This window comes from Euprymna scolopes, chromosome 34, assembly GCF_053919585.1.
Source record: "Euprymna scolopes isolate OS-2025 chromosome 34, ASM5391958v1, whole genome shotgun sequence".
NCBI lineage: Eukaryota > Metazoa > Mollusca > Cephalopoda > Sepiida > Sepiolidae > Euprymna > Euprymna scolopes.
In genome coordinates this window covers 30,837,104-30,863,677 of record NC_136515.1, presented here as the reverse complement: position 1 = coordinate 30,863,677, position 26,574 = coordinate 30,837,104, and the positions used below count along the sequence as shown (strand labels likewise).

At 38.4% G+C, this 26,574-nt stretch overlaps 1 protein-coding gene and 1 long non-coding RNA gene across 6 annotated transcripts in view; one reads left to right on the top strand and one right to left on the bottom strand.

Moving 5' to 3' along the window:
* LOC145259152 (centrosomal protein of 135 kDa-like) overlaps positions 1–26,574 on the top strand; it is a 493,729-nt gene that overhangs the window by 171,942 nt on the left and 295,213 nt on the right. The gene's annotated exons all lie outside the window — the stretch shown is intronic.
* Positions 20,751–26,574, bottom strand: part of LOC145259155 (uncharacterized) — a 45,687-nt gene continuing 39,863 nt past the window's right edge. The window contains exons 2-3 of the long non-coding RNA XR_013864132.1: positions 26,154–26,193; positions 20,751–22,027 (exon numbers count right to left, since the gene is read on the bottom strand). This is a non-coding gene — a long non-coding RNA (uncharacterized LOC145259155). The remainder of the gene's footprint in view (positions 22,028–26,153; positions 26,194–26,574) is intronic.

The window sequence follows — 26,574 nt, the reverse complement described above, 5'->3', positions numbered from 1 at the left end:
TAAAGAGTCGTTGGCCATTGCTATAGGTAGTAGAGAGGGTTTCTTGTAATTATTGAATGAAGCTAGTTTAGTCTTGGCGGCATTGAACACGACCAACCACTTTTGTCCCCATTCCACCACAGATTGGAGGTCATCCTCTAGTGTTTCTGCCATTTCTTTAGAAATGTGTTCATTCCTCTTCCTGTCATGCCTGCCATAGAGTGTAGTGTCATCAGTATATATACCCATCTCAGAGGTAATTTTGTCAGGGAGGTCATTTATGAATATCAGAAACAATAGAGGTCCAAGGATAGAACCCTGGGGAACCCCCGCATTTATATCATATTGTTTAGATGTACGACCATCGAGGACAACCTGGATTTTTCTCTTATCTAAGAAGGATTTAATTATGTTAAGTATTCTCCCAGTGATACCGTATGATCTAATTTTCCTGAGGAGACCCTCATGCCATACCCTGTCAAAAGCCTTAGATATATCTAGAGCTACCGCTCTGCCCTCCCCCGCTTTGTCCAGTGAATGGTATATACGTTTAGAGATTACAGTTAGGATGTCTGCTGTGGAACGGGCTTGTCTAAATCCATATTGTTTGTCAGTCAGAAGTTTAGCATCTGTAAGGTGATGGACTAGAGCATGGTTAATTAAGGTCTCAAATATTTTGGCAAAAAGTGGGAGGAGGCTAATGGGGCGATAATTTGATGGGTCAGTCCTTTCGCCAGAATTCTTGAATACTGGTACAACAGAAGCAGTTTTCTAACAGCCCGGAAAGCAAGCTTCATTAAGGCATTTGTTGTAGAGTTTGGAGAGAACTGGAGCTACTTCGGCTGAGCACTTTTTTAATAGCACAGCTGGGATGAGATCGAGTCCACATGCTTTTGAAGTGTCAAGGTTTTTATGATGGCATGCACCTGAGCAGGAGTGATTTTCAGATCGTGGCGTCTCTCCGCATAGGAAAGTCAGGTAGGGTGTGGTTGGAAGGGTCCAGTGTGGAGTTTGAGGCAAACCGACTGGCAAGCATGTTAGCCTTGTCGGTTGCTGAGGAGACAACCTCGTGATTGTTGGTTAGTGGGGGAATTGTTGATTGCCCATTATTTACTACACTGTTGTAGATTTTCCAGAAGTTTTGAGTTCCTAGTTTTTGTGCTTCGATGCGCTTTTTAGTGGTTTCCGTAAATTCCCTCTTAGCTGTCGCTATTTCTTTCTTAACATTATTTCTAGCTTCTATATACTTCAGTCTGTTTGAACTGGACTTATGTCGGTTAAACCTATGGTATGCATGCTGCTTTTGAGCAATGGCAGTTGCGCAAGTCGACGTAAACCATTGGGGAGAGTGGGGCTTACTATAAAATTTCCGCATGGGAACATGCGCTTCGATTGCAGTTTTGAACCAGTCACTGGTCTCGTTTGCACACTGTTCAGCAGGGAGAGAAAAAATATTTCTCCATGGGGCATCTCTGATTAGTTCCCTGATGGCTTCCCAGTCAGCCTTTTTATAATATCTCGTTGTTTTGAGCACTGGCTCTTCAGTTTTGGCTCTAGAGTTTAGGGCGATTTCAACCATTATCACTGCATGATCAGCGTTCCCGAGTGGGCTGTAGGCCTTCGTTATGCAGTCATCGGGAACTGTGGTCAAAAACAGATCTAGAAGTGATGTGTGTTGTTCTTACTGGTCAGGGAAACGGGTTGAAAACGTAACAATTTGTGATAGGGAGTGAGATATAGAGAAGCTATGAGTTGTGCTGCTCGCTGCATCTGTGTAAGTAGAGAATCCAAGCCAGTTTTTGTGGTGGACATTAAAGCCACCAAATACATGTATTTGTGCGCTAGTGTCGAGGGACAGTGCCGTGTCTATGCTGTCAGAGACTTTGTTTATTATGGTGCAGTCCTGAGTCGAGGGAGAGCGGTAGAGAAAGTAAAAGTAGCTAATATGGTGTTGCATGTTTAGTCTGAAGCACATAAAGGCTTGATCATCTGTTTCTAGGTTTGCTTCTCTAGTCAGGGGGAGGGTATTACAAATGTAAACTCTAAGTCCGTGCATGTGTCTGTCAGAGTCCTTACGGCAGAGTGGGAGATATCCAGGCATGTTTTTTTTTTTTTTTTTACACAGTGATCACCACTTATCAAGGCCCGGAAGCCACTCAGGGATAAGGGTTATTGCAAGTACATTACGTTAGTGTGGAGATTTGATGGAGTGTTTACTTAAGGGGGCGGTTCATTAGGAATTTGTTAACATTAGACTTGAAGACATCCAAGTTGTAGTCCAGAGGGAAGCAGGCAGACGGAACAGAGTTCCACAGGCGTGCAGTTCTAAGAAAGAAGCTTTGTTCATGGAATCCGCGTTTTGATTTAGGCACAGATATAGAGTGAGGGAAATTTTTCACAGTGGATTCAGCTAGACGGGTGTTTTTCGTGAAAGATTGGCAAGGGGGGACCAGGGATTGGAGTTCAGACGAGCACCTGCCATGAAAATAACGATAAAACAAGGATAGGCTCGCAACGTCTCTTCTGTGGGAGAGGGGTTGCAGGGTAGAGAAAAGGGCATCCCCCACTAAACCACGAAGTCTATTTTATACTCTGTCAAGGCATGATAGGCTGTTTTTGGCAGCTCCTGCCCAGATATGGCAACAGTATTCCATCCTTGGACGTATTTGGCTTTTATATAGATAGAGAATTGCATCAGTAGTGAGATATCTTCTGGAGCGGTAGAAGGATCCCACCATCTTTCCAGCGACCTTGGCAACAGACTTGATGTACGTGTTCCATTTCAGATCAGGAGTAAAGGTCAAACCCAGAAGCTTGTCAAAACACGGGGCCTCACCCAGACGAGAGCCATCCATCACAATTGATGCCAGCTGGGGATCAGAGCGTTGATGATGTAAGGATAGGAGTTTGGTTTTGGATGCATTAAAGGTAACTAGCCACATCTTCCCCCACTGAACCACGCGCTCGAGATCAGAGGAGAAAGAATCAGAGAGAACTTTGTCATTTACAGCCTTTGATGTGTTGCCGTAGATGGTTGTGTCATCAGCATAGATGTCAACGAATGATTTAAGTATGTGTTTAGGGAGGTCATTGATGTAGATCAGGAAGAGAGTTGGGCCCAGGATTGACCCCTGAGGGACTCCAGCATTTATATTGCAGGCCTCCTATTTTTGTCCATCTACCACTACTCTTATGAGCCTATCGGAGAGAAATGATTTAATGATTGAGAAAACATTTCCAGTTATACCGTAGCTGGAAATCTTTTGAAGTAGACCCTTATGCCATACCTTGTCGAAGGCCTTTGATATGTCAAGAGCAATTGCCCTAGAAAGGAAGCCTTTGTTAAAAGATTCACTAATCCTGTGGGATATAACCGTCAGCACATCTGCGGTAGATCTTGCAGAGCGGAAACCATATTGTGTGTCACTAAGAAGGTTATTCCTACTGAGGTGGTTGACTATTTCTCTATTTAATATTGATTCCAGCAACTTACTCATAACACAGAGGAGACTTATTGTTTTTACTGAGAGGGAGATGACTTATCACCTGAATTCTTAAATACAGGGCAAACTGATGAGGTCTTCCAGGGGGTCGGAAAGCACTTCTCCTTAAGGCAGCGCTTAAACGGTTTCGTGAGTATGGGAGCAAGTTCTGGTTGAAGCTTTTTTAACACTATAATTGGGATGCCATCAGGGCCAGTTGCTTTACTGGAATCTAGGTTTTTTATTAGCTTGGCGACCTCATGCACAGATATTTGTATGTTACCTAGCTTGTTCTGTTTTATAGGAGGAAATATGGGGAGTTGATGGCCTTCATCGCATAGGGTAGAATTAGCTGCAAAGTTCTTTGCAAATAGTTTGGCCTTGTCTGACGCTGACGAGATGACCTCTGGTCCATTGATAATGGTTGGGATAGAACGCACACTTCTGTTCAGGATCCTATTTGTTATTTGCCAAAACTGGTGGGAACCAAGCCGCTGATCAGCTACCTTGGATTTAACAGACTGGGCATATAGCTCTCTTGCATTTTTTATTACTCTTTTACAGTGGTTGCTGGCAGTCCTGAAAGCAGCTTTAGTCTCAGTGCATCTATTACATTGGTAGCTATGGAAAAAGTGATTTCTGTGCGCGATAGCAGCAGCACATTCTGGGGAGAACCATGGCTGGCTGTTAGGTTTTTGTTGGAATTTTTTAGATGGTATGAATTGGTCTATGCCTACAATTAACGATTCGGTCAGATCTGATACTATAGAGGACACTTCCTTTTTAAACATGGAGTGCAGAGGTAAATCAGATATGAATGTACGGAAGCTATCCCAGTCAGCCATAGAGTATCGGTATACAGTACGGTGGAGGTGTACGTCTGGGGGCTTCTTACATTTCGTTTTTATCTTAACTGATACGACGGAGTGGTCGGAGGATCCTAGAGGAGAATGAACGGTACATGAACATAGCTCAGGGGAAGTTGAGAGAAAAAGGTCTAAGAGGCTTGCATATTGATTGGGTGTATCGGGCACACGGGTGGGTTCGCGAACAATCTGAGTGAGGTCATAAGCAATGGCAAAATCATGACAAAACCTCCCCTCATCATCTGTCTTATTTGAATGGGTCAGCCATTCCACGTTATGGACGTTGAAGTCACCACAGATGTGGATGTTAGCCGAGGGATGTGAAGACAGTATGTGGTCTATTTTCTCAGATATGCTCTTAAAGATAGTAACTCCGCTGTTGTGGGGCATATAGAGGGCAAATATAAATGCAGTGGTGTTAGCAAGTGCAACCCTGAAGCAAATATAGGGTAAATTAGGATCTTCTCTAGAGATATCCCTGCCACATGGCAAGCCATACTTTTTTTTTTTTTTTTTTTTTTTTTTTTTTTTTACACAGTGATCACCACTTATCAAGGCCCGGAAGCCACTCAGGGATAAGGGTTATTGCAAGTACATTACGTTAGTGTGGAGATTTGATGGAGTGTTTACTTAAGGGGGCGGTTCATTAGGGAATTTGTTAACATTAGACTTGAAGACATCCAAGTTGTAGTCCAGAGGTAAGCAGGCAGACGGAACAGAGTTCCACAGGCATGCAGTTCTAAGAAAGAAGCTTTGTTCATGGAATCCGCGTTTTGATTTAGGCACAGATATAGAGTGGGGGAAATTTTTCACAGTGGATTCAGCTAGACGGGTGTTTTTCGTGAAAGATTGGCGAGAGGGGACCAGGGATTGGAGTTCAGATGAGCACCTGCCATGAAAATAACGATAAAACAAGGATAGGCTCGCAACGTCTCTTCTGTGGGAGAGGGGTTGCAGGGTAGAGAAAAGGGCATCCCCCACTAAATCACGAAGTCTATTTTGTACTCTGTCAAGGCATGATAGGCTGTTTTTGGCAGCTCCTGCCCAGATATGGCAACAGTATTCCATCCTTGGACGTACTTGGCTTTTATATAGATAGAGAATTGCATCAGTAGTGAGATATCTTCTGGAGCGGTAGAAGGATCCCACCATCTTTCCAGCGACCTTGGCAACAGACTTGATGTACGTGTTCCATTTCAGATCAGGAGTAAAGGTCAAACCCAGAAGCTTGTCAAAACACGGGGCCTCACCCAGACGAGAGCCATCCATCACAATTGATGCCAGCTGGGGATCAGAGCGTTGATGATGTAAGGATAGGAGTTTGGTTTTGGATGCATTTATTCAACTGTTGATGGAGCAGCCGCTCTAAGCGCTACCAAAGAGTTAGGGCACCTGTACTACCAGTCGGGAACAGCAGCCAGGAACTGTCAATCCGGTACCCTCAACCCATTAGAAGAATGTCAACCCAATCTAATTGCTCAGGCATATATCGTACTCAAGCACTCCTAAATGTCCAGTTTTAGGGGTGGGGTGTGCTGGGAATGGGGAAAAACGGCGTTCGTTGCCCTAACCAAGAAACAAGATCTACCGCTGGGTGTTTCTGTCGAATCACTGAGATAGTGTCTCTGCGCTTGACTAATAGGCAAAGGAGGAGTATGGAAGCCGGGCGATAGACAGAGCCTATCTACTCCTTAAGCAGTTTAGGTTTGCAAACCGGTGAATTTGTTTGAGTCACCAGCTCTAGGAAGGTTGTCATCCAAGACTGAAGAGGCCTCCCTCCCCTTTGGTTTAGTTTCAGAGTTTTCCTTCTCCTAGACGGATGATCTGGGAAGACCTACTGGGTCCGTCAGCACTGAGAGGGTTTGCTCCGCGCCTAGGTTCTAATCCAGATATTTCTGCGAACCCGTGTGGATAGTGTTACTAGGTTAGTTTGTGGAGGTTATATCTCTGCTGATTAGTTACACTCCTCAAAGTGATTTAGGGACATTGCTATTTCATTGTTAATGGATAAAGGGGGTGAGTGGAGCTCATGCAGTGTAAGCATCTATGATTGTAAGAAGGCTTGTAAGGAAGGAGATAATGTGGTTTGAGTCTTACCCTTTTTTATTTATTTTATTTATGTTAGCTTAGGTCTAGGATAATGTTACAGTATGAGTAGGTATTAAGAATTGAACTACGAGTTGTGCCCAAACTATTTTAGATGATACGAGGGTTAAGATGTAAGTGCAATATAGTATGGATAAAACTGCAAGTTTTGAGTCATGCGTAATTAGGTGAATAGATATATGGGCAGGTTTTCAGTAGGTGCGAATAGAGTTGAAGTTGTAGTTATTTTCAAGTAAGAGTCATGGGGACATTTTGCATAACAAGGAGTGTCGGTTCAATTTTGTATTAAATCATTGCAAAACTCTCGAGGAGACAGTTATGTAATGCAGATCGCTTTGCTTCTGAGTACTTTGGCTGTTAAATACCTGCCTCTGAGTGCTTAGGCTGTTAAATCCCTTACTGGATAGGAATGAGCTGTAATGCATGCCTTAGAGGTAGAAAATGTATAGATGTTTAGTGATGGCTATTAAAACAGTTTGCATGTGAGGGTTAGGGGCTGGAAGTTAGCGATTCCACTACAAATGCGGTGCAATGTGGGAGTTTAGTGGCGGCTAGGTAGGAAGGAGTAGATTGTTAGCGTTCAAGAGAAAAGGGGTTATTTATTTACAGATAGTAGATCTCCATTTTTTGAGTTACAGGTAAGGTTTAGTTTGTAGAAAGGGAAAAAAAAATTTTTTTTTTTTTTTTTTTTTTGCATGCAGGTAAGACAAACGCAATCGTCTTGGAGGTAAAATGTATATTAAGATTTCGTAGCTAGCTGTTAGGGTTTTTCCCCTCAGTTATAGGAGGAACAACTAGTTCATTGGGATTCGGAATTGTAGTCATTAAGGTCAGGCACAGAGTGTTGCATTTACTCAGAAAATTAGCCCTAGTATCACAGCTAAGATTATGTATATTGCAGTTACAAATATAGTGATAGTTAAATTATAAGCCAAGTTCAGTGGTTTGGTATGGATATCATGGAGGACACTTTAATACAAACAAGCGTACGGTAATTGCAGATATTAAGTATACTACTTAAATAAAGGTCTTCTGTCTTCTATAGTAGAAAAAAAAAAAAAAAGATAAATCCTCGCTCCTGTTCGGTATTCTTTTGTCTAGGCTATTCATTTTTCGAGTCGAGTTCTAACTACAGACGGCTCGCAAAGAGTTAAAGACAATTTATACGCATATATAATTAAAATACATTAAATAAATAAATTTAAAAGAGAGAAGGTATAAACATTTGGTAAAAAGCTCAAAAAAATAAATAAAAAAATAAAAATAGAAAACGGCTCGCATGGAAGCAAGGAGTTAAAAACAATATATGCGCATATAGTTAAAATACATTAAATAAATAAATTTTTAAAAAACAGTTGGCATTTTGGTAAGATTAGGATTGATTAATTTCACTTAGCTTAATTTCTTTGACCATCTACATTTGACGTGTCAGGTCATAGCAGTCAAGTAAAAACTGTTTTATTGTATAAGGTTCGTGACATGGTGTACATTCAGGAGGTTCTCCACTTTTTAGTATGAAAGTGTAAGTTATGCATGTGTATCTTATCCAAATACGTGATAAGACTACTTCTTTACATGATTTTCTGGGATCTAGTAGCTTTTTTTTAAGTACAAGTAGCCCCGTTGCAGCCAGATTGCTGCATATTGTGAAAGAAAAGCGAATAAGTACAGTGTATTTACACAATTTTTATTTACATGAAAGAAACAACAACAGTGGAAACAACAACAGCAAGGAAGTGTTCAACACGAAAGTATTTGAAGCTATAGGATTTCTTTATACACCATGTTCCTCGTCTTTTTACAGTCACTTTTTTTCAGAGCGAAGATCAGATCGTGTGGGTTTCTTCCCGCGATACCGCTACATACAGTTGATCATGGGTGAAAGTCGGTTCTTCCAGCCATACACCCACCTTGCTCAGCATCTTGCCTTGACTTTTATTGATTTTCATAGCGAAGGCAGGCCTCACCGGGAATTGGCGATGATTTCATGCAGCAAATTGTTCATCTTGGTGATTCATTTGTATTCTTGGTATGAGTATCTGCTCCTCCGTAGAAAGTTCTGTCAGGCACATATAGACACAGATATATAGGTATATAGATATATAGATACAGGTGTAACCCCACACTGATGAAGCTCGGCTAGGACCACTTTTTGTCTGGAAGCTCAGCTCGGATCGTCTGGTCCTTCTCTGCGGTTGTTACATTGAATCTTGTATGCTGAAAGCAAATATCGAAGCTGCAGGCAGAAAGAAAAACGGACATGTGAATTCTATTCTACAGAATTATTTCACAAACTTATGTACAACGTTTTTTACAAATATTGTCAGTTCTTAGTAAGTTTTCCAAAGTTCAATCTCTCTTCACAGACAACATCAGACGAGCGGAGTCACGTCTCCAGGGAACGGTGGTCTCCACACGATCTGTGCCCCTCAGAATCAAAAAGTAATCTGACTAATTTTTTAGCATATCAACCCGATGTGTGTGGGGTGGAAAGTTTCCCCAGCTAATCAAATCACGCTAAACCCCAAACTGCGGGTGTGCGATTCAACTGCGATCTGAGATTCAATTCCACATTAAAATCCCATGACTCTAAGGTCACCACCCATCACTCAGCCAGTACAATATATCTTTCTAACATCCTCACATTTCCTGTTGTTGAGTTTTTTCAAATAATAAAATATCTCCAGTTTTCCCATCAAAAAGCAAATATATCTATTTTGACAATAATTAAAATATATCTATATTTATCCACCCTAAATTCCTGGGGCACCTGCCGTTACCCAGGATGGGTCAAAAGCTATCTTAGCATAGTTATTCAGCTGCCTCAGGCCCCTGGGGGGATCTAAAGCTCCCCAATGAGGGTAAATTGCTCTCTCAGGTTGATTACGTCGTCTCACCACGTTTTGGCCAAGTAAGCCTCTGGCCGGCTTTGGGTAGGATTGAAACTGCTATTTTCAGACAATTCTCACTTGGAACCGTAGAGATTCAACATCTCTATCCACTGCTCGACGGGCCCCAAAATAGATAGAGGCTTGTAGTTTGTTAGAGCATGCACTATTAAAATACTTGTAAAACAGGCAGAAGGATGCAATATTTCATCGATGGGACAGAGGTTGAAGCTTATATGACAGTTCAGGACCTATCATATTGGCGACTCTCTTTTGTACCCTGTCCATGAGTGAGAGACCCGCAGCAGAGACACCAGCCCAAATGTGACAACAATACTCCATATATGGGCGAATGGTGGCCTTGTAGAGGTACAGGATACTTTCAGGTGTAAGTAACTTTCTAGCATGGTAGAGAGAGCCCACCTTCTTTGTAGCAGTCTTGGCAATGCTCTCAATGTATCTGTTTCAACTGTCAAGAACGTTAAGCCGAGGAGTTTGAATGAAGTCCTTTCAGGTAATGTATCTTTAGCCATAGCTTGGTAGTCGAGAAGGTTTCTTGTAATTATTAAAGGAAATGAGCTTAGTCTTGGCAGCATTGAACATTACCATCCATTTTTGACCCTATTCCACTACAGGCTGGAGGTCTTTCTCTAGGATTTCTGCCATTGCCTTGGATATGTGTTCATTCGGTTTTTTCCTCATGCCTGTTATAGACTGTGGTATCGTCAGCAAACATATCCATCTCATAACTTATTTTATCAGAGAGGTCATTTATGAATATCAGGAACAGAAAAGATCCAAGGATCGACCCCTGAGGTACATCCGCATTTATATCATATTGATTAGACATGTGACCTGGATTCTCCTTTTATTTAGGAAGGATTTAATTATGTTAAGTATTCGTCCAGTAATACCATAGGATCTGATTTTTATGAGAAGACCATCATACCATACCCTGTCAAAAGCGACTGCCCTCCCTTCCCCTGCCTTATCCAGTGCTTTCTCTTTCAAAGTTTGGCTGTTCTGCGGTAGTTGATTCCTCATGAGAAATGTTCAGAGATTACAGGTAGAATATCTGAAGTAGAACGGGCTTGCCTAAATTTATATTGATAGTCAGACAGCAATTTAACAACTGTAAGGCGATGGACTAGAGCTTGAATAATTGTGGACTCAAATATTTTGGTGAAAAGAGGAAGGAGGTTAATGGGGCAATAATTTAATAGGCCAGTTCTTTCACCAGAATTCTTATAAACTGGCACCACAGAAACACAGTTTTCCAGCAGTCAGGAAAGCATGATTCGTTAAAGTATTTGTTGAAGAGTTTGGAAAGAACTGGAGCAACCTCAGCAGGGAATTTTTTTAATAGTACAGCCAAGATGAGAGCAGGTTCACATGCTTTTGAGGTGTCTGTATTTTGCTTAGAATCCAGCTTTTTAAAAGTACAGTCAGAATTTGAATTTTTTATGCTCTCTTTTCACTTGCAGTAAGCTTCTCTTTCAACTGGGTAATGATTTCTCTTTCAAACTTTGGTTGCTCTATCGTAGTTGATTCCTCATGAGAAATGTTTGATGAAATTATACTGATTCTATCAGATATTGTTCCTGTAATTTAAAAAAATTTTTTTCTTCCTATAAATAGTATGTTTTTTCAAGTTTTCATCACTTTACTGGTGATTCACTAATAATTGACAGTGACTCATTCAATAGCTGTAACTCAGTTTCAGTATCCACAATAATGTTTGAAGATTCATCTTCATCTGATTGTGGCTGATCTTCATTTGTTGTTGACTGAGTGTCAAAAGACTCAGTTGATGTAAATTTCTTTTTTTTCGATATTGAATCATCTATTCTTATGAGCACTGTGATATTTTCCTTAAATCTTTTTTTTTACTTTCTTTTTGTGAATTTTAAAGGGGTTGCAGCATACATTTTTAAGACCATTCTTATTAACGGAATTGAAAAAGTACTATGCTCCAGAAAGAATAATTATTAAATCATAACCCAAGAATATAAGTCTGAAAAATTTTTTTAGTCTGATGAAAATAATTTCATAATATTGACTCCAACATGACAGGACAGTAAACATAATCTGAAACAGATGTGTCACTCCTTGATTTGTATTTTGATAATCTGAAACAGTATCCAGTAATACTTTTTCAATCTTCATTATTTTCACAATCTGAATCTGAAAACCCCTCTAATTTTAAGAGGATTTGTAAATTTCTTAAATACTAAAGATTGTTCCTTTTAGATAATGAAGGACCTGTTTAGTTCTGTTTAAATCCTTTATTGTTGATCTTGATAATTTTTGTGATAGTTTTGTTACTGTGTAACATATATCGGATATTGTGGTTGCCATTAAATATATAAGACTTCCTATGATCTCTTGATATAGCTTACCATCAATTATTTTAGGTTCTGGGTCTGTATTTTTATTTATTATTTTTATTGGGTGTAACACGTTTTTTGAATCTGTCATTCAAAACTTTACTAAGATTTTATCACTGTACCTCGATTGATTCATCTTAAAAATTCCTTTTCCATAAGTAAATTGTATGTATAGAAACCATATCTGGCCAAGATCGACTATTTTGAATTTTTTATTTAATCTATTCCATAATCCATTGATACTGCATCATAATTAGACGTGACTAAAATGTCATCACCCTACAAGACTGAAATCAGTAATTTATTGCTTAAATTTTGAGTGTACAAACATGGATTCACTGGGCATTGTTTAAATTGTTGTTCAGTTAAATAATTATGAAATATTTGATTGCAATTTCTTCCACTTGGTTTTAACCCATAGAGTGATTTATTAATCTTCCACAGACAAATTTTATTTTTTACTTTGAATCTCTCAGGGGTTGAGGGTAATTTAAATTTCACAGTCTATCTAGACATTTAAATATGCATTTTTTACCTCAATTTGATGGATGTTAATGTTATAGTTTAATGCAAGTTGCAATAAAATTCTGATTGCGGTTAAGTTTGTCATTGGCAAAAAGGTTGGAAAATATTCTATTCCATAAATTTAAGAAAATCCTTTGACAACAAATTTTGCTTTATACTATTCAATGCATTTTTTTTAAAGCATCAATTTCATTTTTTATGGCCACTTTCCACCGTTGGCAATTTTCTAAGATAACTGCATCAATGAAGCATTTTGGCATATTTTCCATGGAATAGCAACAATTTACTTAATAATTCTTGAAATTCTCAACCATTAAAAAACTGGTCTTTTTCTATTACTTGTTGGGTACTATTCAGACATATTTTCAACCTTAGCATCAGCGTTTTTGTTGTCATCATTATTAATACTTTTGTCTGTGTTAGTGTTGATGTTGTTACTAGATGTATAACTAGAAGGTTGAAGAAATATTATTTCATCTTCTCCATCTAATGGATTTTCGTTTTTGAAATTGAATATGTCTGCATTTTACACATCGAACCTAGTTCATTTCATTTTTGTTTGAGAAAAATACTAGATATGCTGGACTTCATTTGTCATATCCCAGAAATAGACCCTGTTCACTTTTAGTATTTAATTTGCTTTTCTTGTCTATAAATTCAAAGCTAGTTGAACTAACTAGATGCCTTCTGCTTAAATTTGTTTCTTTTTTTATTGCAGCATGCTTCATATGGGGTTTTGCTTAGTCTTTTATTAAAAGATCGGTTGTGTATATATACAACTACCATTTCAGCATACATCCATAAGTTTTTGGGGAGTTTACATTCAATAAGTAGGCATCTTACCATTACAAAAAGGGTTTGCCATGATCTTAAAATGATTCTATGATTTTATACCAAGTTTCCAAATCATGGCAGGTGGCTTTTGATGAGACTACACTTTTAAAATAATATAATCTTCTATTTTCTTAAATATCGAATAATGTGGGTATACTAATTTTAACTTATTGGGGCTAAAGTTTATATTTGCACCTTGTTTAATTGTAGCTTGTATGGAAAATATAATTTGTTTAAATATTGGAATTAAAATAGCGTTTCCCAGTATATAGTAATAACATTCACATTGCAGACTTGGATGAAAAGTAGTTTCTAGTAGTTAGCTAATCCAAAAAAGTTCTGAAAGTTCCTTCCCGTGTGAAGATGGAAAATTATGTGCAGGAATTCTTAAGAGATTCAGTATATTTATGGAGTGATTTCAGTTTCTGATTGGTTGACAGCAGAACATGATTCCATCTGATTGGTTAGTTCTTATAACCTCTGTTTATAAATAGAACCTTTCAATTTTTTGTAATCATGCTCTCACAAGTATACCAAAAATATTGCAACAATTTTTAACAATGCATCAGCAATATTTTATAGAAAATTTTTCTTTTTTCCCCAATGAATAATAAAGAAAAAAATTTTCTAATAAATATTTTATAAATAGACTCTTCCAATCCTTAGCAATTTTTTCTTTTTCTAACCCCACCCCTCCCTCCAAAGAAAAACTGATACCTACATTTCTAGATCTGCTATAATAATAAATTAAAGATAATACCATCTTTCATTTGATCAGATATATCTTTTGGAGAGTTATTTTCTATGGATATTACTTTGTAGTAAAATTTTTGCTGAGTTTCCTCCATCTTCTTTACTTTGGATTTATTTCATCATTTATTTTTCATCTGTTTGTTGCAATTTCTAATATCCATTTACTGTTGATGAGTTGTTTGATGACACAATGGACCATATCTCCCATCAATACAATGAAACAGTGTAAGGTACTTATGAAAAAAATATAGGTATTTGCCTATAACTAAAATAATTTGAAAATAAAAGATTCAACAAAAATCATGATTCTGGACTGATTCTGTTTTTTGTTCATTGCAATGTAACTCACTACAATATATGCCTGAAGGCAGTATAAATAAATGAAAAAAAGTTTGATGCTTCATACTGATGTTTATCAATTTAATTCAATAATCACTGTGAAAACTCTCTTCTCTCTTTTGCAAGCGTCTGTCATGACCGACAATGCTATAGAGGTCTTGGATTGACTTATTTTGAGTTTTTTTAGGTTTTCTGTCTCATCTCTCTCTTTCCGGCATAAATGTTGGCTCGCCAAGCATCCCGATCCTGGAATAATACTGTCCATTACTCACATTCCACACAAAAACTCTGAAATCTCACTTTAGCACATCCTTGAATCTGAGACGTGGATGACCAACAGGGTCTTCAAAACATTGTGAGGTAGGCATTCACATGACATTCTGTTTACATGGCCTGCCACCAAAGTCTCATAAACTTAAGTCTCAAGGAAAGTGCACCCAAACCTGTCGATCTGAAGAGCTCTTCATTTGTCATTTTTTCCTCCCATTACACGCCAATGATTGATAAGAGACATCTTGTATGGAAGACACTAGCCCTGGATTCTTGAGGACTACCAAGTCTCAGCCCCCTAGAGAAGGACACATGCTTTATACACATGGACTCTCGTCTTGATGGTCAGATGCTTGTTATTCCAAACACGCTGCCTGAGCCTCCCAAATGTGGTAGAGGCTAGGCCAAGTTGCATGCTAAGTTCGAGGTCAAGAATAATATTTTGGGCTATGGCTGCACTAAGGTATTTGAATTTATCCACATTCTCCAAGGTTGTACTATTTATTGTAAAATTAACATTCTCTGATGATTGGGAGAGGATGACGGTTTTCTTAAGACTGATTGTTAGTCCGAAATGTCTACATGAGTTTGAGAAAGAATCTACAAGTCGTTGAAGATCCTCAGCGGAAGATATGCAAAGAGCAGCATCATCAATGTAGAGGAGTTTGTAAATAACTAGTTCCTGAACTCTCAACTTGGCTTTGTATCATGAGAGGGTAAAGAAATTCACATCGTCACGGGTGAGGATTGAAACCACCACAGATTTATCAACATTCTGATATACTAATACAGGGCTGGGGCAAGCATGCAGCCCTGTTTGACTCCACGATTGATCGGAAATCTATCAGACAAGTCTCCCTCATACTGAACTCGCCCATGCATGTTCTTGGGAAATACTTTGATGAGTGACAGCAGGGTAGGGGGACAGCCTGCTTTCTCAAGGATGAGAAATAGAGCTCCTCTGTCGACCAGGTCAAATGCTTTTATCAGGTCTATGAAAGCCATACGTAGTGGTTGTCACTGTTCTCGTGCCTTTTCCTGGAGCTATCTTACACAGAAGATCATGTCCGTAGTTGACCAACCTGCCCTAAAACCACATTGCGATTCAGGATACACAGTTTCTGCAATTTTCTGTAGACATGAGAGGAGCAGATGGACCATCACTTTCCCAGTTATGCTGAGAAGTGAGATGTCACGGTAATTGTTGCAATCCCTCTGAACCTTTGTTTTTGAAAAGTGTTTTAATTTTTGCATCTTTGAAATCGTATGTAACAGTTTGTTGGGGCCAGCAGTTGAGGATAAGCCGATGCATGTGTTTAGTAAGAACCTCTGAGTCTGCTTTGAGGAGCTTAGCGAATATTCCGTCCTCACCTGCAGCTTTATTGTTGTGGAGAGCAAATATTATTTTGGCTACCTCTTGGATGGTTGGTTCTTTGTTCATTTAGGGTTGGGAAAGGATTAATTGACTGAATGACCTGGTGAGACATGTTGCTGTCACCATTATACAAGTCAGTGTAATGCTCAATCCATCGATCAAATTTCTCAGAATTATCCATGATTGTCGTACTATCTTTATGCTGAAGGATACTGAGTGATTGCTTGGATGGCCATAATGCAGATTTTATTCCAGAGTACATTCCCTGAATGTCTCCTGCATCACAGGCTGTTTAAATTGCAGAGCAAAGAGAATCCCAATACTCCTTCACACATTTTCTAGTGAACTTCAGCATGGAATTTCCTTACTTTCCTTTCGTATTCTTTACTTTTCCTAATTGGTCTGATTTTATGGGAGAGAAGGGCTATCATTTTTCTTTGAGAACTGGCTGGGTGATCAAAAGTGAGGCAGAAAACCAATCTGGGTTTCTCCTCGCCTGTCTCACAAAAACATCAACAGCACAATCTTGGATTGATTTCTTCATTGTAGTCCAGTACTGTTCTGGATAAGTCACCCCGTTTGTGACTGTTTTCAACTTTTCAGACAAGGTCTTGCAGAACTCATCACATTTGGAGGGAATGTTAGTTATGGAGAGGTTAATCTTAAGCTATTTAACAACTCTCTTATTGTAGGGCTTTGGTTGAAGCACCATTCGAGACACCACAATGCTGTGATTTGTATCACAGTCTGCACTGTGGTATGTTCGTGTGTTGTGTACTTCGCTCTTGTTATTTATTTTGATTATGATGAAGTCAAGTTTATGCCAGCGGGATGATCTTGGATGACACCAAGACACCTTATGAAAAGGGTTACCTAGGACTAGCGTGTTTATGATGATTAGGTTGTTTCTGTAGCAGAGCTCAAGGAAGGAGTTGCCCATTTTCATTTATCCTTCCAACTCCAAACTTACGAGGCATTGTGGCCAGCTTGCGTAATCAGCCCTAACCTGAGCATTCATATCCCCAAGCAACATTGTGCATTCTTTCTCGGAGCATGTTTATAGCTTTCCCTCTAATTGTTCATAGAAGACATCTTTCACTGATGCTTCGGCATCAAGAGTTTGCTCGTAGGCAGATAGGACGAGAACAGTACTCTGCCCCTTGTTGAGCCTCAGATGGGGAACCTGTCAGATGTTGCTGATTGGTTCTGAATGCTCAGAATGAGACTGTTCCTCACAGCTGTTACAATATTTTTGGAATATAATGGGGGTATGATCCCACATAATCAGGAGATTCTATTTATAAACGATGCTGCTAGGAACTGACGAATCGAATTAATTCACGTTCTGCTACCAACCAATCAGAAACCAGAATTGCTCCATAAATATTAAACCTTTCTGTAGCAATTTCGCATATGTTTTCTCCGTCTCAACACAGGAAGAATCTTTTGCTCTGTGGATTCCAACTCGAGAATTGTCTATTGCAAACTAGTCACCTCTCAGGACTTGTGTAGAACAACGAACCGTCGGAAACTGTTCTGAAATTAAACGTGGCTTACACTTCTAGAAGTTATAGACCCAACGTGCGTCTTTATTTTGATGAATCCAAATCCAAATTCAAATTGTGGCAAGTGAAATTTCTAGGATATCTATGAATTCAAAAGCTACACAAAGTACTTCAAACACAACCTGAAAACAGAAACAACCCTGACTCCATTGAAAAATGCAACTGTCTTTGCGGAATTAATACAGTGCTTAGATGACTGAAGTTTATCACTGGTAATGAGAGAAGCCCTGGACGATGGCTGCAAAGCATTGAATATATTGAGAGAGCATTATTTATCGCAAGGAAAACCCAAAATTATATCTTTATATAATGAACTGACCTCTCTAAAAACGAATGGAAGCCGAAACCATTACTGATTATATTATAAGAGCTGAAACAACTGCAAATTCTTTAAAAATGTCTGGTGAAGTTATAAGCAACAGTCTGTTAATTTCCATAGTCCTTAAGGGATTACCGAGTGATTTCAAACCATTTATCACCGTGATAACCCAGAAAGAAAAACCCATAACTTTTAGCCAATTCAAAGTAGCACTCAGAAGTTACGAGGAAACTGAAAAAATGAATCACAGAAAGAAAATCACAGAAAAAATGATCACAGAAAGAAAACGAATCCACAAATATCATGAAATTTAACAATGCACACATAAAAACACCAAAATTAAAATATACTCATGCCGGGAATAAAAACCGCAACTTTACCAAAAACAATTTTTCCCCTAAGAAAAGTACAAAAATTATTTGCTATAATTGTGGACGACCTAATCACAAGAGTTTCCAATGTAGATATAGGACTCAAAATGGCGACTCCATTAAAAATGTGGAGAGCTCTGTTAGCAAACATACATTTTTATTTTCGTGTACGTTTAATGCTTCAACAAACAATAATAATTTTCTTGTCAATTGTGGTGCCACGGCACATGTGATTACAAAGGAATCTGATTTTATCAATTTTGATCCCAACTTTAAGCCACAAAATCATTTTGTAGAACTAGCTGATGAGAGTCGAGTAAATGATATCGTTTTGAAAAGAGGCGATGCTAAAATCTTGCTAAGGAACAATAAAGGTGAACTATGTTTCTGTATTTTAGAAAACACTCTTCTAATCCCAAAATTTAATAAATAAATATATTTTCTGTTCAAGCTGCCACTAAACAAGATACAAATATAAACTTTAGCCCCAATAAATCAAAACTTGTGTACCCGAATGGAACTGTATTCGACATTAAAGAAAATGGAAGACTATATTATTTAAATAGCATAGTTCCATCGAAAACTGCCTACCATGATCTACAGTCATGGCATAAAATTCTTGGACACTGCAATATTCCTGATATCAAAAAGTTGCCGACTGTAGGTGATGGAATGAAAATACAAACATCAAAAAATTTCAACTGCGATGTCTGTATGCAGGAGAAAATTACAAACTATCAAAACAAGATACCAGACAAGAAGGCCAAGAAAATCCTATCAATGGTGCATTGTGACTTGAACGATCCCGTGGAACCGATGGCCAGAGAATATTATAGATATGTGTTGAATTTCGTAGGTTTAATAATGGTTTACTTTTTAAAGAACAAATCTGATACCCTGCTAGTAACTAAAAAATATTTAGCTGACATGGCTCCCTACGGTGAAGTAAAGTCTATTCGCTCTGACAATGGTATAGAATTCACTAATAAAGACTTTGAACTTTTACTAATTAACCATCGTGTCAAGCATGAAAAATCAACGCCAACTTTAACGCAACAGGTGCTTTAACAAAACACTATCTAAAATCCCACATATGAAGCTTTCTGTGATTAAAAAAAAAAAAATTTAAGCCGTATGCATATATTTGGTTCAACTTGCTTCGCATGTATAGATAAAAAGAGTAAATTAAATATTAAAACCGATAGAGGTATATTTCTTGGATACGATAAAAACAGTCCAGCCAATTTAGTATTTTTTCCAGAGAAAAATAAAATAAAAAGAATCCGATATGTAAAATTCACAAACACGTTTAATTTTAAAGACGAAACCCCGTTATATGGAGAGGATGAAATTATATTTCCTCAAATTATTAAAACAAATGAAGACAATGAAGATGACAGAGACAAGAGTATCCATGATGATGATGATGATGTTAAAGTCGGAAGACATCCCAAAAGAAATAGAAGGCGACCCGATTTTTTTGTGGTCGACAATATAAAAGCTTATCAAATCGACTATTGCTATTCCATGGAAAATATGCCAAAAAGCTTTAACGAAGCAATTAATTCAGAACATTGTGATGAATGGAAAATGGCTATGAAAAAAGAAAGAGATGCTTTGACTGAAAATAATACTTATATGGCAGTACCTCTCCCAAAAGATAAACATATTATTTCTACAAGATGGGTCTTTACAAAAAAGACTACAGCATCAGGTGGATCAGCTAGATTTGTTGTTATAGGATACTCTCAGATTTACGGTATAGAATATTTTTCTACGTTTTCACCGACCACAAACCTAACAACAATCAGAATTTTATTGCAAATCGCATCACAATATGACCTAAACATCCATCAAATGGATGTAAAAAATGCTTATTTGAATGCCCCAATAGACTGTGAAATTTATATTACCCCTGCAGAGGGATTTATAATGAAAAATAAAAATAGCGTGTTACGACTTAACAAGTCCTTGTATGGTCTAAAGCAGAGTGCTCAGTGTTGGAATACAGTATTTCATGATTATATGAATAAACAATGTATAAAATTTTATCTATATATATATATATATATAATAACAATATATAACTTACAAAAAGGTATATTAAAAACTATTACACTTTCCTTCAAATTATCTTAGGTAATCAATTGATAATTAAAGATAATTTCAAGGCAGTTACAGATCAAGATTATTGTTACGCATCGGAATACGCTGGGAACGGCGAGAGACCAATGGGTGCAACAATAGAAAAAAAATAAGACAAAAAAAATGACGAAAAGAGGTGAATGGGAGGGGATGGAATATCTTGTCTCAGGACACCGGTAAAATATATACAGGACAGCAGGACACATGAAATAACAAGATAAATGCAAAATGGAATTTTATGAATTTTATTTAAGGATTAACATTAGCTAAAGAATAGGGGTTGAGAAAATAAAATAAAATAAAAACATATAGAATAACAGCAAAAAAATGAAGAACCTTTTGGGAAGGGAATTTTGTTCTCTTATGCAATTAATGGAGTCGAGTAGAACGCATCGTCCGTATTTTATAAAGCAAAGAAAATGTTCATTACATCAAGTTCAATGTTCAGTGTTCAGCATGGACGGATGAGAGCAAAGGAGAGAGAGAAAAAATAGCAAAAAAGGTAGCTTACTGTTCGCCGATACACGCGTTTGGTATATTGTCCTGTTTTGTTTGTTTCTCACTTCGGCCGCAATTCCTCTTTCGTGTTGCTATCGCATAAGCAAGCATCATCCACAGAAAATACTCGCAATTTCTTTCGTTTGGTGAGAGCCATGCAGCATGCGTCTAGCTCCGTCGCTGGTCGGACCCCGAAAAAGGAAGAGGCCTCCAAAAGATCCGTTTTCTGTTCCTCCGCTGCGCATAGCAGAGCAGAGGGAAGGGGCCTTATCCCGGGTGTGTTTACTGCGATGTCAGCAACGGTAAATTTTCGTCATAGTTATTTATAGTTGAGGCGACCCTTTCTGTTCATGCCTACTCCTTCTCTCTCTCTTTGTACTTTTCCACCCTCTTTCTCTCTGTATTTCCCTACTCTCTCTGTATATCTTGTTATTCCCTCACTTTCAAACTTCCTCTCTGACAAGTTACAAAAACAAAACAAGCATAAAATAACAAAAACGGATGATGCGTGCTCGACTTTTAAATATTCTATAAAAACTTTAAACTTTCTCTATAATTATATAACATTATGAATGTTTAGTCTAGTATAGGGGATTAGCCTGTAAGGCCTGTGGTCGAGAACAGATGACGGTAAAGTTCATACATGTGTGATGTTTTCACTTGAATTCAAGGTGTGTTGGTGTGGTCCCAAAGAGAGTCAGACCAGTACAGAAAGTTCATCTGTCAAGTAACGTCTATAAAAAAACATGTTTTTCTTTAATTATAGATGGCTTGTTAAAATGTTCTCTTATCTGTTTTTTGGCTATTCGTACAAAACTATCATCATCCTCGTATGAGGTTTTCTTTCCACAAGAAAATGTATTATATCAGAAGATACCATTTTATGGGGGGGGGGGTTCAAGAGAGCTTTTTTATTTTTCTTTCTTCTTTTTAATTCCTCCCTCCAGATTGTCATCTCTTTTCTTTATCTCCATTTTTGAAGATACCCTTCATAAGTTGTACATGATTGTTTTTAAATTTAGGACCTCTATCCATTTTCCTCTTAGGTCAAATGAAGGTAAGCTAAAAGTTTTGATCAGACTTAGTGTTTGTTCTCAGGATATTCGGAAACTGGTTGTTCTCTTGAGATACAGTATTCTCTTCCAGTTCCATATCTGCAAAATCTTCCTTGTAGAAGGAGTGTCTTCCATTACCGTTGTCTTTTATAAATAATACCGAAGACTTCCTTTTAGCTTACTGTTATATCGTGGGTTGCGTTAGATCAATATAATATAAAATATCTTACCGCAGGGAGTCCAGCCTTCACATTGGGTTTGTAGCAGCTCCTAAAAAAAGAACATGACACTTACGAACAAATAAGGAAACATTTCACTGATACATGACGATATACGTTTATTAAGAGACATGCACACACACACACACGTAACTACAATTCAAACATAATAGATGAAAGTTTGAAGTCCAAATATGATAAATGGATGAACGAGAAATGATGTTCATCTGGCCATTTTTAAAGTCATTGTCTTTTTCCCTCCACTCTTCACTTTCGGTTGTTGATCTCACGATTTCTCGCAAGAAATTAAAGTTTTAGGACTACAGTCAAAAGGAGGCGACTTTGCCCAAAGAAACAAAGAGTTACTCCCCTTTACATTATGAATTTGCCTGATCCCAACATCTCTCCTTTAAATTTTGTCGCTGGTACAACTTCAGTTGGAGATCCACCTGCAAATGTTGTGTTGGACGACGGGTGTGAGCTGACTTCCAGGTGTTAGATTCTTGCACTCCAGCTTCAGTGTTCTGAGAAGCTTCTGGCGTTTGTTGGGCAAGTTGAAGGTGTCCAACAAGATGTTTAGTTGAATAGAGTGATCTGGTATTCTGTCTGGGAGATGTGATGGCCGCAGTTGGTTGGAGTGTCTAACCCAAATTGAATTTTGGACATTTACCTTGTACGTTACATTTCCGGTTCGTCATACGATGTAACCTTGGGTCCATGACTCTTTGTTGTTCCGGTAGTCTTTTGTTAGAACTTGTTGACCTGGTAAGAATGTTCTTTGGAGTGAACCATGGTGGCAGTTGTACTGCCGTTCCATTTTTGTGTTCCTCTTGATGGAATAATGTGGTTTTGGACATAGGACATCGATATGTAATCAGATTTTCTGATTCATCAAGCATTCGGCTGGTGAGCTACCGTTTGGTGTATTAGGGTTTGGTGTTGCCCTATAGCTTGTCAAGAAGATTTCAAGTATCTCTGATGTTGTCCCTTCTCCCCTGAGTTTTAAAAGGACTCTTTTAAAGGTGCCTACAAGATGTTCAACTTGACCGTTCGACTGTGGGTGAAATGGTGGTGTGCGAATGTGGTTGACACCGTTTTGTTGGCTAAAGTTCGAAAACTTGACTGAGCTAAAAGCGGTGCTGTTGTCAGAGACCAAGGTCTCAGGAATGCCAAATCTGCTTAAAATCTTCTGAAGTTTGGAAATTGTTTCCTCAGAAGTAATGTGGTTCATTTGGAATATCTCGGACCAGGCATCTACAACAACGAGAAAAGATTGTCCATTTGTGGGCCCTGCAAAATCTATGTGGAGGTGTGACCAGGGGCAATCTGGAATAGGCCATGAAGAAAGTATAGATTTTCGAGGGGATTTAGCTGCTAGCTGACATTTAGAGCAAGTGCATGCAAGATCTTCCAGCTACTTATCCATTTTTGGCCAATAAACGTATCCACGTGCTAATGCTTTCATGGTTGAAGGTACTTTATTGTGAAATTGTAGCCCAATAATGTGGTAGCCCATCATTGTAGTCGATTGGCAGTATACACTGGGATACATTTCTTTGATCCAAAAATGCTCATCAAAGGTTTATGGTCTGTAACCAAAGTAAACTGATGTCCATAGATCATTTTATGGAACTTCTTTACAGCATATATTATCGCCAAGGCTTCTTTCTCGATTTGACTGGAGTTCCTTTCTGCAGGTGTCAATGACCTAGATGCATGAACGATAGCTTTTTGACTGCCATCACAAAGAATGTGAGAGATCACGGCTCCAACACCAGTCAAAAGCATCGGAAACCACAATAATGTCCAAAGATGGATTAAAATGGGTCAAGAGAAGATCTGAAGAGAGTAAAACTTTGATTTTAGCAAAAGCAGCTTTGCATTTTAGTGACAAGTTCCATGCAATCCCTTTTTTCAGGAGGTTATCAAGAGGAGTTTGGATGTGGTGTAAGTCTGGTAAAAATGAGCTGTAATGGCTTACCAACCCAAGGAAAGAATGTAGAGTTTTAACGTCTGTTGGAGCTAGCATGTTTTTGATGGCTGAAATGTTCTCTGGGTCTGGTCATCAACCTGTTTTGTCAAAGATGAAACCCAGATATTTTATTGACATTCAGTAGAATTGACATTTTTCAGCTTGTACATGGAAACCATACTGTTGGATCCTATGAAGTACAGCAATCAGACGTAGAAGTTCATCCTGGGATATGCCAGAGATGATAATGTCATCGATAAATGCTGTAGCTCCTGTTATGCCTGTCAGCATCGCATCCATGGTCTGCTGGAATATAGATGGGTCAGTTTTAACCCCGAAAGGAAGACGGTTGTATTGGAATAATCCCTTGTGAGTGTTGATTGTAAGGAGCTCCTTGAAGTCCTCATCAACTTCGATTTGCAGGAATGCATCAGAAAGATCAATTTTTGCAAAGCAGGTTCCGCCGTTTAACTTGGCAAAAAGGTCTTCAGGTATTGGCAGGGGATATTGGTGTGTATCTAATGCATTATTTAGTCCCGTTGAATAGTCAGCACAGATGCGAACTTTGCCATTTGCTTTTCGGACCACAACAATAGGGGCTGCCCATCTGGCGTTGTTTGTTGGTTCTATTACTCCAGCTTCTCTAAGTCGATCCAGTTCCTTTTCAACTGTTTTTCGGCTTTCAACTTGAGAGTGGCTTTCATTTTTGTGCAACATCCCAAATCCTCTCAAAAAACATCACTGAACTTAGACTTAAGTGTCTGAGTAAAATCTTTTCAGTGTCCTGAACTGACTTAAGGGAAAATGTGTTGAAGGCAGATTCCAATAGAACCGTGAAGAGATTGAGTTCTTCGATCCAATCCAAACCGATCAGGTTTAGATCAGTGTCTGTTACATAACAGGTCCCGGCGAATACTCTGTCTTGGAAGGAAACAGAGCAATTCAGTTCCCCAGTAAGTTGGATATCATTCCCAGATGCACTCTTGGCAACATGATTGGTTTGTAATAGGTCCGGTTTTCCGATTTTTGTCCATGTTTTGCGCGAGATTAGAGTAATGTCTGATGCTGTGTCGAATTGGAAATGAACTGGATACTTATTTAATCCGACACTTATGTATTTTCTGCGAGATTTGTAATCTATCTTAAATGAGGTAGACACTGCATTTGATTTCCTCTGCTGGTTTTTCTTTTTGTAATTTTGCTGAGTAGGGGATTTGGCCTTTGGGGGATGACAAAAATTTTCTTTGTGGCCACGTTTATGACACACTTGCCACTTGTGTTTTCTGAAGGGACAAAACCGAGCATAGTGCCATTCACCGCAAGACCAGCATGCAGACAGTGGTTTTTTATTCAAAACTTTGGGTCTATTATTTGAGTTGATGTGTGACATTAGTGAAGGTAGTGTGTGTTGCTGCTGGACTAACATTGTGTCCTTTTTTAAGTTTAACAACCTGTTACACTCAGTTGTCATATCCTGAACGGTTATGTTTTTATCCGTTTCAAGTTTTACTAGCAGTCGGGAACGTAATTCTGAATCGTTTGATGACTGTAGACCTGCTATAAAAATTAGACATTTAAATTGGTCCTCAGTCAGTGTCTGGAGGTGAAATCTCTTGCGCTCATGATTCACACATCTGGCATAAGTGACAAAATCGTCAGACTGGTTTTTTGAAAGTTTGAAACAGTTATAACGAATATTGAACAAGGACTGTTGTTCCCCAAAAATATCCATCAAGATACTGACAGTCTCAGTAAAAGTCAAATCAGAAGGTTGTTTGGGTAAAATAAAATTTACGAACCTTTCATTTTCTTTTGTACCCAACTTTCGTATCAGCAAACGTTTTTTCCAGTCATTGTCCTTGTTAGAAAAATCATGGTAAAATGTGTCCTTCCATCGTGCAAACCATGAGCTGAATGTGCAGTTGTTGACAGCTGCATAGGAAAATTCTGTCATAATGTTGGAAAGCTCGAGACTAGATAAATTCCCGGTGTCATGCAATTGATATTTTTGGGTTAAATGTCGTTATTAGATTCAGTTGGGCTCTTTCAAACTGTTCTTGTTGGTGCCCCAAAATTTGTTTGAGCATTTCTGCGGAAATAAACATTTTTTTTTTTTTTTTGAAAAGTGTTTTTGTTTTCCAAATCCTCATCGCCAATTTGTTATATCGTGGGTTGCGTTAGATCAATATAATATAAAATATCTTACCGCAGGGAGTCCAGCCTTCACATTGAGTTTGTAGCAGCTCCTAAAAAAAGAACATGACACTTACGAACAAATAAGGAAACATTTCACTGATACATGACGATATACGTTTATTAAGACACACGCACACACACACGTAACTACAATTCAAACATAATAGATGAAAGTTTGAAGTCCAAATATGATAAATGGATGAACGGGAAATGATGTTCATCTGGCCATTTTTAAAGTCATTGTCTTTTTCCCTCCACTCTTCACTTTCGGTTGTTGATCTCACGATTTCTCGCAAGAAATTAAAGTTTTAGGACTACAGTCAAAGGGAGGCGACTTTGCCCAAAGAAACAAAGAGTTACTCCCCTTTACATTATGAATTTGTCTGATCCCAACACTTACTTATGAGGCAGGACAGTGAAGCTGTTTTGAA